At 41.2% G+C, this 15,058-nt stretch overlaps 1 long non-coding RNA gene and 1 pseudogene across 6 annotated transcripts in view; one reads left to right on the top strand and one right to left on the bottom strand.

The window, feature by feature from the left end:
* The window catches only part of LOC127675270 (uncharacterized), a 37,510-nt gene extending 23,390 nt beyond the window's left edge, over nucleotides 1-14,120 (top strand). For 5 of the 6 annotated variants that reach the window (XR_007975466.1, XR_007975465.1, XR_007975461.1 and 2 more), the window contains one exon: nucleotides 11,772-14,120. This is a non-coding gene — a long non-coding RNA (uncharacterized LOC127675270). Of the gene's footprint in view, nucleotides 1-2,693; nucleotides 2,755-11,771 lie in introns of all 6 variants that reach the window. The other variant, XR_007975464.1, reaches the window with a different exon arrangement.
* Nucleotides 14,121-14,144: 24 nt separating this feature from the next.
* LOC127675732 (vacuolar ATPase assembly integral membrane protein Vma21-like) lies at nucleotides 14,145-14,434 on the bottom strand (annotated as a pseudogene).
* Nucleotides 14,435-15,058: the final 624 nt, after the last annotated feature.

The raw sequence follows: 15,058 nt of genomic DNA, 5'->3' as shown, positions 1-15,058 counted from the left end.
TGAGGTAGGGGCAATCAGTTCAGTTTGAGCCGTGCTAAAGTTGACATGACTGCTTTTGGGAGATCAAAACATAAGAGAGAAGTCAGGAGTGAAAATCGGGACATCCTAAGGACATAGATGGGGCTTAAAATTGCCTTTCATTATTCACAGACAGAATATGTAGTGAAACAGGAAGGGTGACTTTAAGAAGCCCTTACATTTATCAAGTAATTGAAGAATGAGAAGCCCAAGAGGAATATGGAAAAGGAATAGTCATAGAAATTGAAGGAAAATCAAGATACCATGGTATCATTGTAGCCAAAGAAGGAGAAGCTTCAGGAAAGAACAAATTTGGACCATGTGACACTTTACAGTCAGTTAGGGGAGGCAATGGTAAGAACAAGGCCAGTGTGGCCGAGATCTACAGTGTTGTGGCAGGAGGTGAGCCCAGAGGCCCTGATCCAAAATGAGCTTGGTTATCAGGTTAGAGGACTGGGCTATGCTTTGTACATAGTGGAGAGTCATCAGTGGTTTGCAGACAGGGATGACCTGGTCAGAGGAAGGTTTTACAAAGGTTTTATATGCTGGACCGGCATATTGGATCCTATAGAAGAATTGGACTGAAGACAGAAATCATCAAAATGAAATGGACCTAAATGGACCATTGTGGGGAGAGGTACCGTTGTTGAAGATCCTTAACAGATAAAATTGGCAAGCCCTAAAAACATACAGTAAATATACAGTGTGCCATATCATAAATATTATTAATAATCACATGAATTATCTTGTCAAATCCTCACAACGAACTCAAGAGATAGACAAGTCATTAGTGTTATTTTGTGCATGATATAACAGGAACAGAGATAAAGACATTGATGAACAGAACAGTAATTGAAAGAACCCTATATATGAAACGCTGGTGGTTTGGCTAGCTGCTCCAATAGATTAAACCTGTGGCCTTCCACAAGTACTCTATTACTGACCTTATCTTCAGCCCTGTTTTATTTAATCTTTAATTTTAGAAAAGATCTCACTGACTACTGTAGGCTGACCTTGAATTTGTTCTGTAACCTAAGCAGGCCTTCAACTTGCTATCCTCCTGCCTCAGTCCTCCAAGTAGCTGGAATTAGCAGGCCATGCTTCTAGGTCTGTCTCTATCATCTGTTCCTTCTGCCTTGATTAGCTGTGGAAGTGAGAATGAGTTAGCAGGCCCAGGTATAAGTTACCAGATATCCAAATCACAGTGGATGGAACAGGATGGGATTTTATTTCCCATTTCTTAAGGGTTTACTCTCCCATCGTCTCTACAGATGCGATATTTGTCCTCAGGATACTAGAAAATGCAGCATGCACATTCACACTGAAAGCATCACAATGCAGCACGGGGAAAGAAAACAACATGGGGAATAGCTACTTGTTTCTGCTGTAAAAAATGTAATGCAGGACTCTGATATTACTTAGATCATTGCCTGGAACATGTAATTGCCACCGCTTAAAGTCAGAAACACAGGAAACCTGTTAGACCTGTGTGTGTGTACATAGATAGAGGTAGGGGACAACTTGTGGAAGTCAGTTCTCCCCCTTTACTGTTACAATGTGTTCTCTCCTTCCACCATGTGGGTCCTGGAGACTGAAGTCCGGTGGTCAGGCTTGGGGCCATACCTTGCCACCCTGAGCTATCTCTTGGACTGGAAATGAGTCAAAGTTCCATTGTTTGTTGTAATAGCACTGTTCTGTTAAGCCATGCAATTCTAGTGGTGTTTCCTAATCACGGTGTCTTGTCTCCCTACGCATAGTTGATTAGATTGGTTATTGTATGTCTATGCCATCTAGGTCAAAGTGTCAGGATTTTTTCTTTCTGATTGTCTTTCCCTGGTTTAATTGGAGACAAATAGTGTGTTCTTGTTTGTATTAGGTACCTAAGTAGTTCCCCCCCCCATTACTTTTGTGTGGCCCAGCTATGGGGTATATGTTTGGAAATTTCTGGTGGCCTTTTTATAGCCATGGGAAGGAAACTTATCTAAAAGCATGGCATTTTCTGGCAGAGCAATGAGAGCTTCCCATTGGTGTTCAACTCTGCAGTCTTGCTTGTACTTGAGTCTCATCTGCCTATGGTGACCTCCAATAGAGTCTTTCTTTTGCCTGAATTTAAGTTGTGCTTTTGTTACTTGCAATCAACAAAATTCTGATTAAAGCTCTATTCTAAAGGACAGTTCTGGAATCAGCATAGATGTGTTTAGCATCTTTGTGACTGAAAGGTCATAATAAACAGTAACAAGAAGCAAGAAGACAATTTGCAGAACAATTAGTCTACCTGAAAAATGAAAACTGCAGGAGCCACAACATCAGAGGCTGCTGTAACCCTAGCTGGATTTGCTTTGTCCTCTTCTAGATAAACCGCTACCCACATCTTCAGGCTGGTCATCTTTATATGGTTGCAGGATTGCTGTTTACTATTCAGATGAGCATATTTCCCTCTATACCTTTTGGCATCGTTACAAAGCTGCTTAAAAATCCTTGTCTGCTAATCTGGCATGTTGGTCATCTTGTGATCAGTCTTTTTGAGTGCCTTTATTTTTCAATACGAGTTGCAGTTTTCTGTTTCCTGTCTGAATCTAATCATTTTGGCTTGTCTCATGGATATTGTCTAAGACTGTTTGAAATGGATACCCTTATGTCCGTAGGAAGAGCATTGATATTTGTTTCTATTTTAGTAGGGCGTCAAGTAAACTGAACTCAGACACTACACTCTGCTTCTGTGAAAAACAACTGCAAGTGAGTTCATTTAGCTTTATCTGGGCTTTTTAGAGATGTGTGCATAATTCAGAGGTCAGCAAGAGACACAGGTCGTTTCTATGCAGAATTTGGGCCCTCCCTATCAGACTCCCTTCATCGTCGGAGTTTACCTTCCACACTTCTCAGCTCGTATGAAAACCCTGAACTCTGCCCCCCCATCTTCAGGTCAGTAAGGTCCAGTTTAAGGCACCAGTCAGGAATGTGACTTAGGGCTATGTTGTGGCTAAAATGCCTTAAAAGAGGGGGCATCATCCAGTTCTGACCCATTCTTTGAAATGCCACTTTTCTGTCACTTTCTTACTGCTTTAGATTACTTGTCAATACTTGCATGCAGCTTATTTAAAAAATATTTTTCTCTAGAGTATACAGTTGTTGTATCTGAATGAAGGTCAATTTCACAGGAACTACTTGGGCACTGAGAGGAAATCACAACCTGCGTGGGCTGTGTTACATAACTTGAGGCACACACACACACAGCATGAATACTCTGGAGGTACAGCAAAAAATGCATACTTGTGCTGACTGGTGTTATGTCAACCAGACCCAAACTAGAGTCTGAGAATAAGGAGCCTCAATTGAGAAAATGCCTCCATGAGGTCCAGCCATAAGTCATTTTCTTAATTAATTATCGGTGGGGGAGGAGCCAGCTCTGGGCTGGTGGCCGTTTGTTCTATAAAGAAAGCAGGCTGAGCAAGCCATGGGGAATAAGCCAGTAAGTAGCACCCTTCCATGGTTTCTGCATCAGCTCCTGCCTCTAGGTTCCTGCCCTGTTGTAGAGTTCTTTTCCTAATTTCAGTGATGAACAGTGATGTGTACATGTAATCCAAATAAACCCTTTTCTCCCCACTTGCTTTTTTTTGGTCATAGTATTTTATCACAACAATAGCCACCCTAAGACATCTGGTATCTACGTGGTTGATTCAACTAATGTGACTTGGTACGGACAGGGTTTACAGCCCTGTAAGGTAAAGGTGATGATGTTGTCAGTTGGCATACTTGAAGGTATACGAAGCTTGATAATTGTGCACTTGGGGGTTCTCATCAATTCAAATTGCCTCACCATAAACAGGTAAATTCCACAGCAGGTAATCTAATGCTTCGTCCATGAGGACCTTCAAGGATCAAGTATCCCCCACCCTAATATCTCTGAATTTTTAAAAGCAATGTTAAGTTAGCTATAGTAAACTAATTTCTGTGCAGCTGTAGGTCAGATGGACAGAGCAAGACTCTCCCACAACCCTCTATCAGACCTGGTGTCTGTGATAGAAGGAGGAAACAAATAGACAAGATATTTAAAAGCTTGAATAGGAATGAATGATACAGCATATAGGGGAAGGACTGTTAAGAAGGAAACCCAAGCTTCTCTCTTGGGTTTCTACCCAAGTCTCTACCATACCAACTTATGGTAAATATAGGATTAAAAAGATAAGACAAAGGCAAGTTTGAGGAAGAAGATGTTTCAGCTTTGGCCCTGTTTGAGATATCTGTAAGGCATCTAGGTAAATGCTCAGGAATTTGGAAAACTGGAGAGAACTCTGGAATAGAGATCTACATTGAAGAATGCTTAGTAGAGAAGTGGTAGAAGAGGCTGTGGCTATGAATGAGATGGCCAGATAGAATGTGCCAAGTGAGAAGAGAATTGATGAGAGAACCTGGCTAGAGGCGAGAGAATAAGTATGTCAGTTTGGGAAATTGTGAAGTAGCTATGAAAGTAAAAGGGGAATTAGAAAAGGTTGTATGTAGAAGTAAAGGAGACGTTCAACCCATTGGTGTTCAGTGGGGCCCAATGCTATAACGGGAAGCATTGTACACAGAACATATCAGATCTAGCAGAAAAATGTTTATCTTCATCTCACATTTGTAGTTGGAGTGCAGTGTCCAGGAACACAGCTGTTTTGCGATGGCTTACGGAGTTTATATGGGTGGTAACCTGCACCATGTAACCCCTGATAACCATTCTTCCTAGTAGCCACCCTCCCATGTGGTCCCTTGCTCTCACATTTGGTGGGTTCTATAAGTAGTTTTAACTGATGGTATGTATGGAAGTGATGCTGCTTGTTTACAGATAAGTGTAGCTCACACTGCTCAGCAAAGAGCCTTTTAGACAAGTATAGTGGTGCATTTCTTTAATCCCAGCACTTGGGAGGCAAAGGCAGGTGGATCTCTATGAGACTAGGCCAGTCATGTCTACCTATTGAATTCTAGGCCATCTAGTGCTGCATAATGAGACCCTGTCTATACAGGCATGTGTGTGTGCATATACACACAAATAAACAAAAAGAAGCTTCCTTTTACAACACATAAGAGTTTAATATAGAGATATACACATCCACAGCTGGTCAGAACGCAAAGAATAAGTGACTGTGGGATGCCCAACTCCACCTGATATATCTTGAATGGAACCGTATACCTAAGGATAAGGGAAAATCAAAGAAGAGGAGGTAGGAAGTAAGAACCATAGGACCAGGGTATGTGTTGTTTTATAGTCTCCCATACACATGTGCACACAACAGAGGAAAATGTATCCATGAGCTCCTAGCAATATGTTTGCCTGAACAAGACCAGCATAAGGACAGCACCAGTTGACATGCCACAAGGGGGAATTCCACATGGTCCCAGCCCTAGATCACAAGCTGCAAGTGACAGTGGCTGCTGAGGTAGGGTGAATCGGTTTCCTCTAGGAATCAGGTTCCTCTAGCTTTCACAGAGGTTGTAACTAATAATTAAAAAGAGAGTCTGTGATTTGGGGAGAGGAAACAGGGAGAGGAGAGAGAGGAGAGAGAGAGAATAGTCTTGTATGAAGTTTCCCCCAAAACACTTAAAAAACAGTGGGTTGTAAGCCACCTTACACCTTTTGTGGTGGCCTTTTGGTGCCATGAACAGCCATATAAGAAGTTTAACTCTCTTGCTAATCAGGACAAGTGGAGACCTGAGATGACATGGAAAGAGAGCACCCTGGCTAAGCCCAGATCTCTAGCTGTGAACAGGCATGTGGAAGGCATCTGGGCCCCTCCACACCAATTACCAACCAGCTGGATACTGTGGTGTGACCTAATAGACAGGAACAGAGTAAATGTAAAACATTAGGGAATGGCCTGAGAGCCTAGAAGCTCACATGCAGTTGAGGGAGTAGTTTTCTTAAATAGCAGTTTGGTATAATGTATTTATATCCTTAATTTTATTTTAATGTACAGGTGTTTTGCCTAAATATATGTTTGAGCACCACATGCATGCCCGGTATGTGTAGAGGCCAAAAGAGGTTGAGTCCTCCCGTACTGCAATTACAGATATTAATGAGCCATCGCATGGGTGCCAGGAATAGGACCTGGGTCCACTGGAAGAGCAGACAGTGTTTTTAACTGCTGAGCCATCTCCCCAGTCCCTGAGGGGGACTTCTTAGAAATGATGATGATAGATTCTTGGGAATGTGTACATATTAATGGGGGACTTTTCTATAATGATGGCATGTGCTTGGAAATGTGCATATACAATAGGGAAAAGCTAGGAGGAAGAAGACTGGAGATGCAAAAGAGGAAGGAGATAGCTGACGTATGAGATATCTAAGAAGGGAAGATGAGATCCAAACTCTGGTGATGGAATTGATCTTGGTATATTTCAGCTTTTAAATCAAGAGATGCTTGCTTTCCAATGGATCTTTAAAAATATGTCCCATGCCCAAGAGGGACATGGTTTCCCAAGAATGGTTGACATGTTCCTTCTCGGGATTGCTTAGAAGCCAGGAAGTAATTGGTATCTGTACCTGTGGGTTAGCAACGAGACTCCCTTTTACTAAAACTGTTTCTGTACATAAAGCCATACCTGCACAGAGTTGAGTTAAGCTGGTCTGGGTTCTGTGGACTTTCAGAATGATAGAGGCTTTAAGTTGGATTATAGTAGATAACTAACATAAAAAGGCCTTGACTGATATCTGTAGACTACCACATGCTAATGAGGAAAAAATGTGTCTAGGGGAAATGGTAAAGCAACTCAGTATAACAATAAACCTCTGTAAAAATCGTCTGTTGTGGAAAATTGTAATCACACATCAAAGTACACAGACCAGCACAGTGAACCTACATATATCTATCATCCAGCTTCAGTGATTACTGATTTCTTAAAAAATAAAACATATGATGTGGATGTTAAGATCTGTAAATTCATTACTAGGGAGGGTAAGGCAGGATAATTGTAATGCCAGCCTGTACTACATAGTGAGTTTCAGGCTAGCCTAAGACACAGAAAGAACCTGTCTATAAAAATTAAAAAAACAAGTAATTAGCAATTTTTGCTCATAATTTTAATGGTACATTATTTTATTATATTTAGAATTGATCCTCATTATTGAATAATTTCATATTCATAACTCAGACTATTTGCTAAAATTTATCTGTACTTCTGCCATTAGTACTTGCAGTACTTTCATGGTAGTTCATGGACCTGCCCAGAGGGCCAGGCACTAGATGTTCCCAGCTAAGGTTGAATAGAGAACACACAGCTTTTCTCATATCTGTTATCACACTGTGACTGTCCTTTTCATGGTCATTTTAATGTTACTTTTTTGCCTTTTTTGTTCATGACTTCACTGTTTAAAGTAGCCACTAACAATAATGCCAGTGCCAGAAAGATGTGGTATGTCTTTTTTCTTTTATTTGATATATTTTTTATTTACATTTCAAATGATTTCCCCTTTTCTAGCCCCCCACTCCCCGAAAGTCCCGTAAGCCCCCTTTTCTCCCCCTGTCCTCCCACCCACCCCTTCCCACTTCCCTGTTCTCGTTTTGCTGAATACTGCTTCACTGAGTCTTTCTAGAACAAGGGGCCACTCCTTCGTTCTTCTTGTACCTCATTTGATGTGTGGATTACGTTTTGGGTATTCCAGTTTTCTAGGTTAATATCCACTTATTAGTGAGTGCATACCATGATTCACCTTTTGAGTCAGGGTTACCTCACTTAGTATGATGTTCTCTAGCTCCATCCATTTGCCTAAGAATTTCATGAATTCATTGTTTCTAATGGCTGAATAGTACTCCATTGTGTAGATATACCACATTTTTTGCATCCACTCTTCTGTTGAGGGATAACTGGGTTCTTTCCAGCATCTGGCAATTATAAATAGGGCTGCTATGAACATAGTAAAACATGTATCCTTATTACATGGTGGGGAATCCTCTGGGTATATGCCCAGGAGTGGTATAGCAGGATCTTCTGGAAGTGAGGTGCCCAGTTTTCTGAGGAACTGCCAGACTGATTTCCAGAGTGGTTGTACTAATTTGCAACCCCACCAGCAGTGGAGGAGTGTTCCTCTTTCTCCACACCCTCTCCAACACCTGCTGTCTCCTGAATTTTTAATCTTAGCCATTCTGACTGGTGTAAGATGAAATCTCAGGGTTGTTTTGATTTGCATTTCCCTAATGACCAATGAAGTTGAGCATATTTTAAGATGCTTCTCCGACATCCAAAGTTCTTCAGGTGAGAATTCTTTGTTTAACTCTGTACCCCATTTTTTAATAGGGTTGTTTGGTTTTTTGGAGTCTAACTTCTTGAGTTTTTTTATATATATTGGATATTAGCTCTCTATCTGATGTAGGATTGGTGAAGATCTTTTCCCAATTTGTTGGTTGCCGATTTGTCCTCTTGATGGTGTCCTTTGCCTTACAGAAACTTTGTAATTTTATGAGGTCCCATTTGTCAATTCTTGATCTTAGAGCATACACTATTGGTGTTCTGTTCAGAAACTTTCTCCCTGTACCGATGTCCTCAAGGGTCTTCCTCAGTTTCTTTTCTATTAGCTTCAGAGTGTCTGGCTTTATGTGGAGGTCCTTGATCCATTTGGATTTGAGCTTAGTAGATGTGGTATGTCTTAAGGGGACCATATATGTGTATTAGATAAGCTTCATTTTGGCATGAGCTATAATGCTATTGGCTATGATATTGGAGGTAATGAATCTTGTAAATCTAGAAAAAGAAAGAAGAAAGTTGTTAGCCTATGTGTGAGGCTGCTCAGAAAAATGATGAAATAATATATTTATTTGGGCTGTGTGTGATGTATGTATGTGTGTGTGTTGATGTGCATGCAAGAGCATGCCATTTGTGTGTGAGTATCTCTGTCTCTGTTTCCCCTTCCCTCCCTCCCTCCCCCCTTCCTCTCTCCTTCCCTCCTTCCTTCCCTTCCCTCCCCCACTCTCTCTGTATGTGTGTGTGTGTGAGTGTGGTGTGTGTGTGTGTGAGTGAGTGTGTGTGGGGGGTGTGTGTGTTTGTATAGGACAACAGTTGACACTCCGTGATTTCTTTTTCTTCCTTTTTTTTTTTTTTTCTTTTTGGTTTTTCGAGACAGGGTTTCTCTGTGTAGTTCCGACTGTCCTGGAACTCACTCTGTAGACCAGGCTGGCCTGGAACTCAGAAATCCGCCTGCCCCTGCCTCCCAAGTGATGGGATTATAGGTGTGCGCCACCACTGCCCGGCTTACATTTGGTGATTTCTTAATTACTCAGTTACTATTCTATTGCTGTGAAGAGACACCAGGAGCAAGGCAATTTATAAAATAAAGGGGACTTGCTTGCAGTTTCAAAAGGTGAGCTCATAACCATCATGGTGGGGAGCAAGGCAGCAGGCAGGCATGGTACTGGAGCAGTAGCTAAGAACTAATATATTATCACTAAGAAGCAGGGAAAAAGGAAGGAAGGGGACTAGGCATGGGCTTTTAAAACCTCAAAGCCCATCACCAGTGACACACCTCCTCCATCAAAGACACACTTCCTAATTCTCTCCAAAACTCTTCCACCCACTGGGAATCAAGCATTTAGATAATATGAGCCTGTGGGGACCCTTCTCATTCCAACCATCATATTCCCCATCTTAGCTTTTGAGAGAGGAACTCTCAGCGAGCCTGAAACTCCCCAGTTGAGTCCCAGTGAGCCCCCTATCTCTGCCTTCACAGAGCTCTGAGATTGTAAGCACATGCCTCTGTACTGGTGATTCTTTTACATGGGTCCCAAGGGCTGCAACATCCTCTTTACTGACTGAAATATCACCCCAACCTTAATACAAGTCTGATTTGTGAGAGCCATCTTGATGGCCCCTTGATTTAGTTTTTTATTAACATACAAAATAACAATTTTCATTAGGCGGCATCTTAGAACAGCTTATTTGCGTTGCTATTCCCTGAGCAATCTTCTCCCTCATCCCTACCTTGCACCCGCTGTCCAGTCTTCCATTTTCAGCTCTCATGTCTTACGCATTCTATTATCTTCATCTTCCCTTCCTTCAACCCCTTTTCTCTTCCATGGTCTCTTTTCAAAGTGTTATCATATATTACTTGTGCCTAGGAATGGATTTCAGTATGAGCATTCTCATATATGTACATAATGCACACCTTCTCTGTCCCACTCATGCTCCTGCTTTTCACCTTTCTTCGTAACTAGCTGCCTTTCCTCTTTCCTGTGTAAGCCACTATGTTTCATTAGGATTCTTTATAGGAACATTGGTGAGTGTTTGTTTATAGGGGCATGAGTACCTTGCCAGTGGCTACATGACTGAGAAAAATCTCTCCTTCCTCCACCAACATTAACTGCACATAAATCCTCAGGGAGGGTTAGAGCCATGGTCCTGTCCCACAAAAATGTTCTTTCTTCTTTTGATAGTCATCTGTTCAATTTTTATATTTCTGGAACTTGATTTTTGGAGCTCTTTGTAGATCCCCTCTTGTATGTATAGCTGGCAACAATTTTTCTTCCATCCTATCAGCTGTCTCTGTATAGTTTTTCCTTTGTTCTGTAAAAGCTTTATAATTTTATGACATCTCACTTGTGGATTTTGGGGATTTTTTTCCCTGTGATAGTTGAAACCCTTTCAAAAAGTTCTTGCCTGTGTCTAATCTTAGAAAACAAAACCAAAAACCCGAGAACAGTAAGCACCATTCTAATATGAGCTACAGTGATGACTTATTTTTCTGTGCTTTGATCTTCCTTAGCTGTAACTCCAGCATTTTGCTGTATACTGTGTAACTATTTGCGATACCACACTGAGCCACTCCTGATGCAATAGAGGCAGGAAGCTTACTCTGCTGGAACTTATGGATTCTTGAAATATGTCCCCTGAGTTTTTCTCCAGTGCTCTAAGTATTTGATCACCTGAGTTCATTTTTTATCCAGGGTGAGAGACATGAATATAGTTTCTTTAATTTAGTTTTCCCAGCACTATCTCTTGTATGATTTTTGCACCTTTGTTGAAAATCAAGTGGTTGTAGCTGCATGGGCTTATGTAGGGGTCCTTTCTTCTAGTCCATGTCAGTGTTGTGCTGTTTTTGTTCCTTGTAACCTTGTAGCATAATTTGAGATTAGATATTGGGATACTTCCAGCACTGTTCTTTCTACTCAAGATTGCTTTGGCTAATTCAAGGTCTTTGGTGCTTCCATTGGAAGTTTAGGATTTTTTTCTAAAACCATTTCTGTAGAGAACATCGTTGGAATATTTATGGGGATTGTATTGGCTCTGTGTAGAAGAGTAATACTTTTAAAAAATACCAACATGCTGTTATATATTTCAAGTATGTTCTCCCATTCTATAGCTTAGATTTTTGTTCTGAGTCTTTTATAAAACAGTTTTAAATTTGTTTTGTTCCAATTTTTTTTTAAAAAAATGTATGTGTGCTGTATGGCTTTATTTTGCCAATGCCAGAGAACTTAAGTGAAGCTGAATTCAAAAGTGATGGACAAAAAAGCGATGGACTAATTTGTTCAGCAGAGGGAATTTTAAGACAAGATAGCATTCTGGCTGGGATTCTATTATAGTGAGAAAGAACAAGTGAAGCACAAAGATGAAAACATGTACAGTTTGGCAAGGAAAAGAGAGCCTAAACCAAGAATTAGAGTGGATCCTTGCTCCAGAATGGATGCATGAGGAAACATTTCCCCAGGGTCAACATTTAATAGGACCAGGCTACATCTCAAGCTGGAAGCAGAATTCAGCAGTCATTCATTGGTGTTCTCCTTTTGCAGGCAAAGAAGAAGCAAGTGGGAGTGACTCAAGAAAACTTGTTCCAAGGCTACCGAAAGCCTGTGAATCCAGGCACTGGGTATAATTGTTGGATTCCCTGGAAAAAGACCCAGAGAAGCCATTGCATGGAACTGAAAATATGAAGCCCAAGTTACAGTGGAGGGACCAGGATATTGGCGATTCTAGAATTGTGCTTATCCATTGAGGAAAGCTGCAAGAACACAGTGGCACAAGCCCAAGACAGAAGTCATGTGTGCTCTAGGTGCAGAACTAGAATGCTGACACTACCCAAACTAACACCTCAGATGACCCCATCATGAGCGCTACATGCTAGCCGTGGAACTATAGGATTAGTTGTTAGTTCTAACAGGGGTTTTGTTTTTGCTTTAATCCAACCTTTCCTTGCTGTTTCTCCATTATTTCCCATTTAGGGTGGGGATGTTCCTTCTTTGTTTTGTATATTAGAAGTGCATTCTGAGATGAACAAGAGACTAGGAACCAGGGTAGAATACTAAGGTGATATGTTTGGTGTCCAGTTGGCAGAAGTGGAATTATAATGATTAATTTCCGTTGCCAATTTAACAGGATTTAGAATCATCTAGGAGATAGCTCTGTGCTTGTATGTAAGTGCGGAGCTAGACAGATTTACCTTAGAAGGGAAATTTTCCCTTAAATAAATGTGATATCCCAGACAGAATAAAAGAGGAGAACCAGTATTCATCTCTTTATACTTCCTTCTGCCATTTACCAAATATCAGGTGACTATATTTTTGTTTGTTTATGGAATCTCCATTCATTTCTGGTTTGCGTATTATGCTACCCCAGTAGCAAATCTTAATGATTGGAACATGGATTTGAGGACACCTAAGTCCATATTTCAAGACCATGCTCACTCAAATTTGGCTCCAAATAAGCTATCTCTTCCTGTTTGAATTGAGAGCTGTATTTTTCCTTTCCTTTCCTTCCTTTCTTCTTTCTTTCTTTCCTTTTCTTTTCTTTTCTCGCCCCCCCCCCATGAGACAGGGTTTCTCTATGTAGCCCTGGCTGTCCTGGAACTCTGTAGGCCAGCAGGCCTCAAACTCAGAAATCCACCTGCCTCTGCCTGCCTCTGCCTCCCAAGTGCTGGGATTATAGGTGTGCACCACCATGCCCAGCTGAGCTGTATTTTTTTCAACACACAAACACTATATGTGTATACACACACATAAACACACACACACACACACACACACACACACACACACAGTTTTCATCCATGGTTCATACCTCATTATTCCTTCTCCGTAACATGCCTACAAAAACAATGTCTCATTTCCAAATTGGTTCATAGATGTACTGACCTTTCCCTGACTTTCTGTCTTGGATATGGCCACAAAGAAACTGAGTACCTTTTACCTATACTGGGTTATAAGACCCTCTTCATTCCAAAGGGATCCATGCTATTCAGAGGAATCTGAACAACACAGGCATTGCTGGGTTTTCTCAACAGGGTAGGCTCTCTATCCCTAAAGCATTCGTTAGTCATGTCGTAATAAAATGCAGAGACAGATTTATTCAATGTGACCATATTAGGAAGAGACGGATACCCCAAGTCCATCTTTTGGGTACCCACATGAGCTTTAGGTTTAAATAGTGGAGGACTGGGACAAGGGACAGGAGATATGTGTAATTAAGCAGGCCTCCTCTGAGTGTGGCTAGTTTATCATATCACCTCAGTCCCAGCCCTGCAAGATGGTCTGATGAAGTCCTTAACACTGACACTGCTTGAGAGATTCAATCTGGTTCACTGCAGTTGATTATTTCTATACTAGCATACAGCTGTGCTGTCATAGAAACTTGCCCTCATCTGAAGGACTGGCTTTCTGTTGAGATTCTGCTGTTCCTAGAATCCATGGTGACTATAGGTTTAGGACACTGATTTATTCTAGGCATTTAGCCTTGAAAAGGGGGGAAAGAGTGGAGGCATCCCTTGAGTGATTTACATGCATGCATATGTGCAGAGGTAAGCAAGTAACCGGAAGGAAAAGGGTACAAGCACAGAGTGAAGACAGAAACGCCCGGCTTTCTCCTCACACATATTTCTCCTTTTTTAGTTTTTAATTTTACTATTTTGAGTCGGGGTTTGTCCATGTTGCCCTGGATGTCCTGGAACTCATTCTGTAGAGCAGGTTGTCCTCAAAGTCATACAGTTCCACCTGCCTCTTGCTTCCAGAGTGCCGGGGTCAAAGGTGTGTACCACTATACCCAGATTGTACATATTTCTTTGTTTTTAAACACATTTTTCAACCTTATTCAAGTAATATATTTATTATCAATATGTCATAAGGATATTAACATGTTCCAAAAATAAATTTCATGCTACCAAAAGGTTCACTTTAATTCTGTTTGCCTTCATGCCACCTCTTGCCTTCATTTCGGTCCATACAAACAGTGCCAGAACCACATGAACAGCAACAATTTCAGCATAAAAATACCTGTGTCTATTGGACATTCCAATAGCATCTTCAAATATATAAGATTTAGTTGTAAAATACAAGCAGATAGAGACTGTGATCCTTAACGCTGTAAAGAACAGGAGTTATCTTCAATGTTGAAGCTAAAAATTTTCTTTTCTAAACTCTGGGGGCTGCAGTGTGTTCAGGGCTGCTTTATCAAGGAGCTCCATGGTGTGCCCTCAAGGGCAGCAGCAGGCACTAGGTAATTGGCAGGGCTCAGCAGCCACTAGGAGCGTGACAGGCGCTAGGTACTAGGCCAGTTGTCACACAGAAAGTCTGTATGTATTTCTTGAATAAAGGAAAATTCAGGGTCCCATGAAGTAAAATAGAAACCATCAGGTTTGCATCATTTTTGGTGAAACGAAAATTCACACACTTCAGGTTTGTATGGTTGAAAGGATGGGGGAAAGGAAGGCAGGAGGATGCATTACAGAGTAGCTTTTCCAGTCAGCAATCCACACTGGACCTCCAAGGTAGCAGCAGCAAGAAGGATGGCAATGTGGATAAAGCATATATTTCCTCTTAAGGCTAGCTAGTTTCTAATGGAACCTGTAAATCTGGGGAACTCCCCCCCAAAACATAGTAAGACTGAGAAAACATGAACAGCTCAGGTAGAAATGATCTTATAATCTGGGAATCAGGATAGATTTGAAAAGTATAGGGGAGAGGTAAGAGCTATAAATCTGAAAGAAGGTTGAGGACCCTGTGACTTGATTGGCCTGAGTGACCTAGGCAGAAAGAGGTAGGGGAGGGGCCCAGTTTGACTCTTCAGATATGGATGTATGTGACTGTCA

Source organism: Apodemus sylvaticus, chromosome X (assembly GCF_947179515.1).
Source record: "Apodemus sylvaticus chromosome X, mApoSyl1.1, whole genome shotgun sequence".
NCBI lineage: Eukaryota > Metazoa > Chordata > Mammalia > Rodentia > Muridae > Apodemus > Apodemus sylvaticus.
Note: the sequence above shows the minus strand (reverse complement) of the source record. Positions and strands in the feature narration are given on the sequence as shown.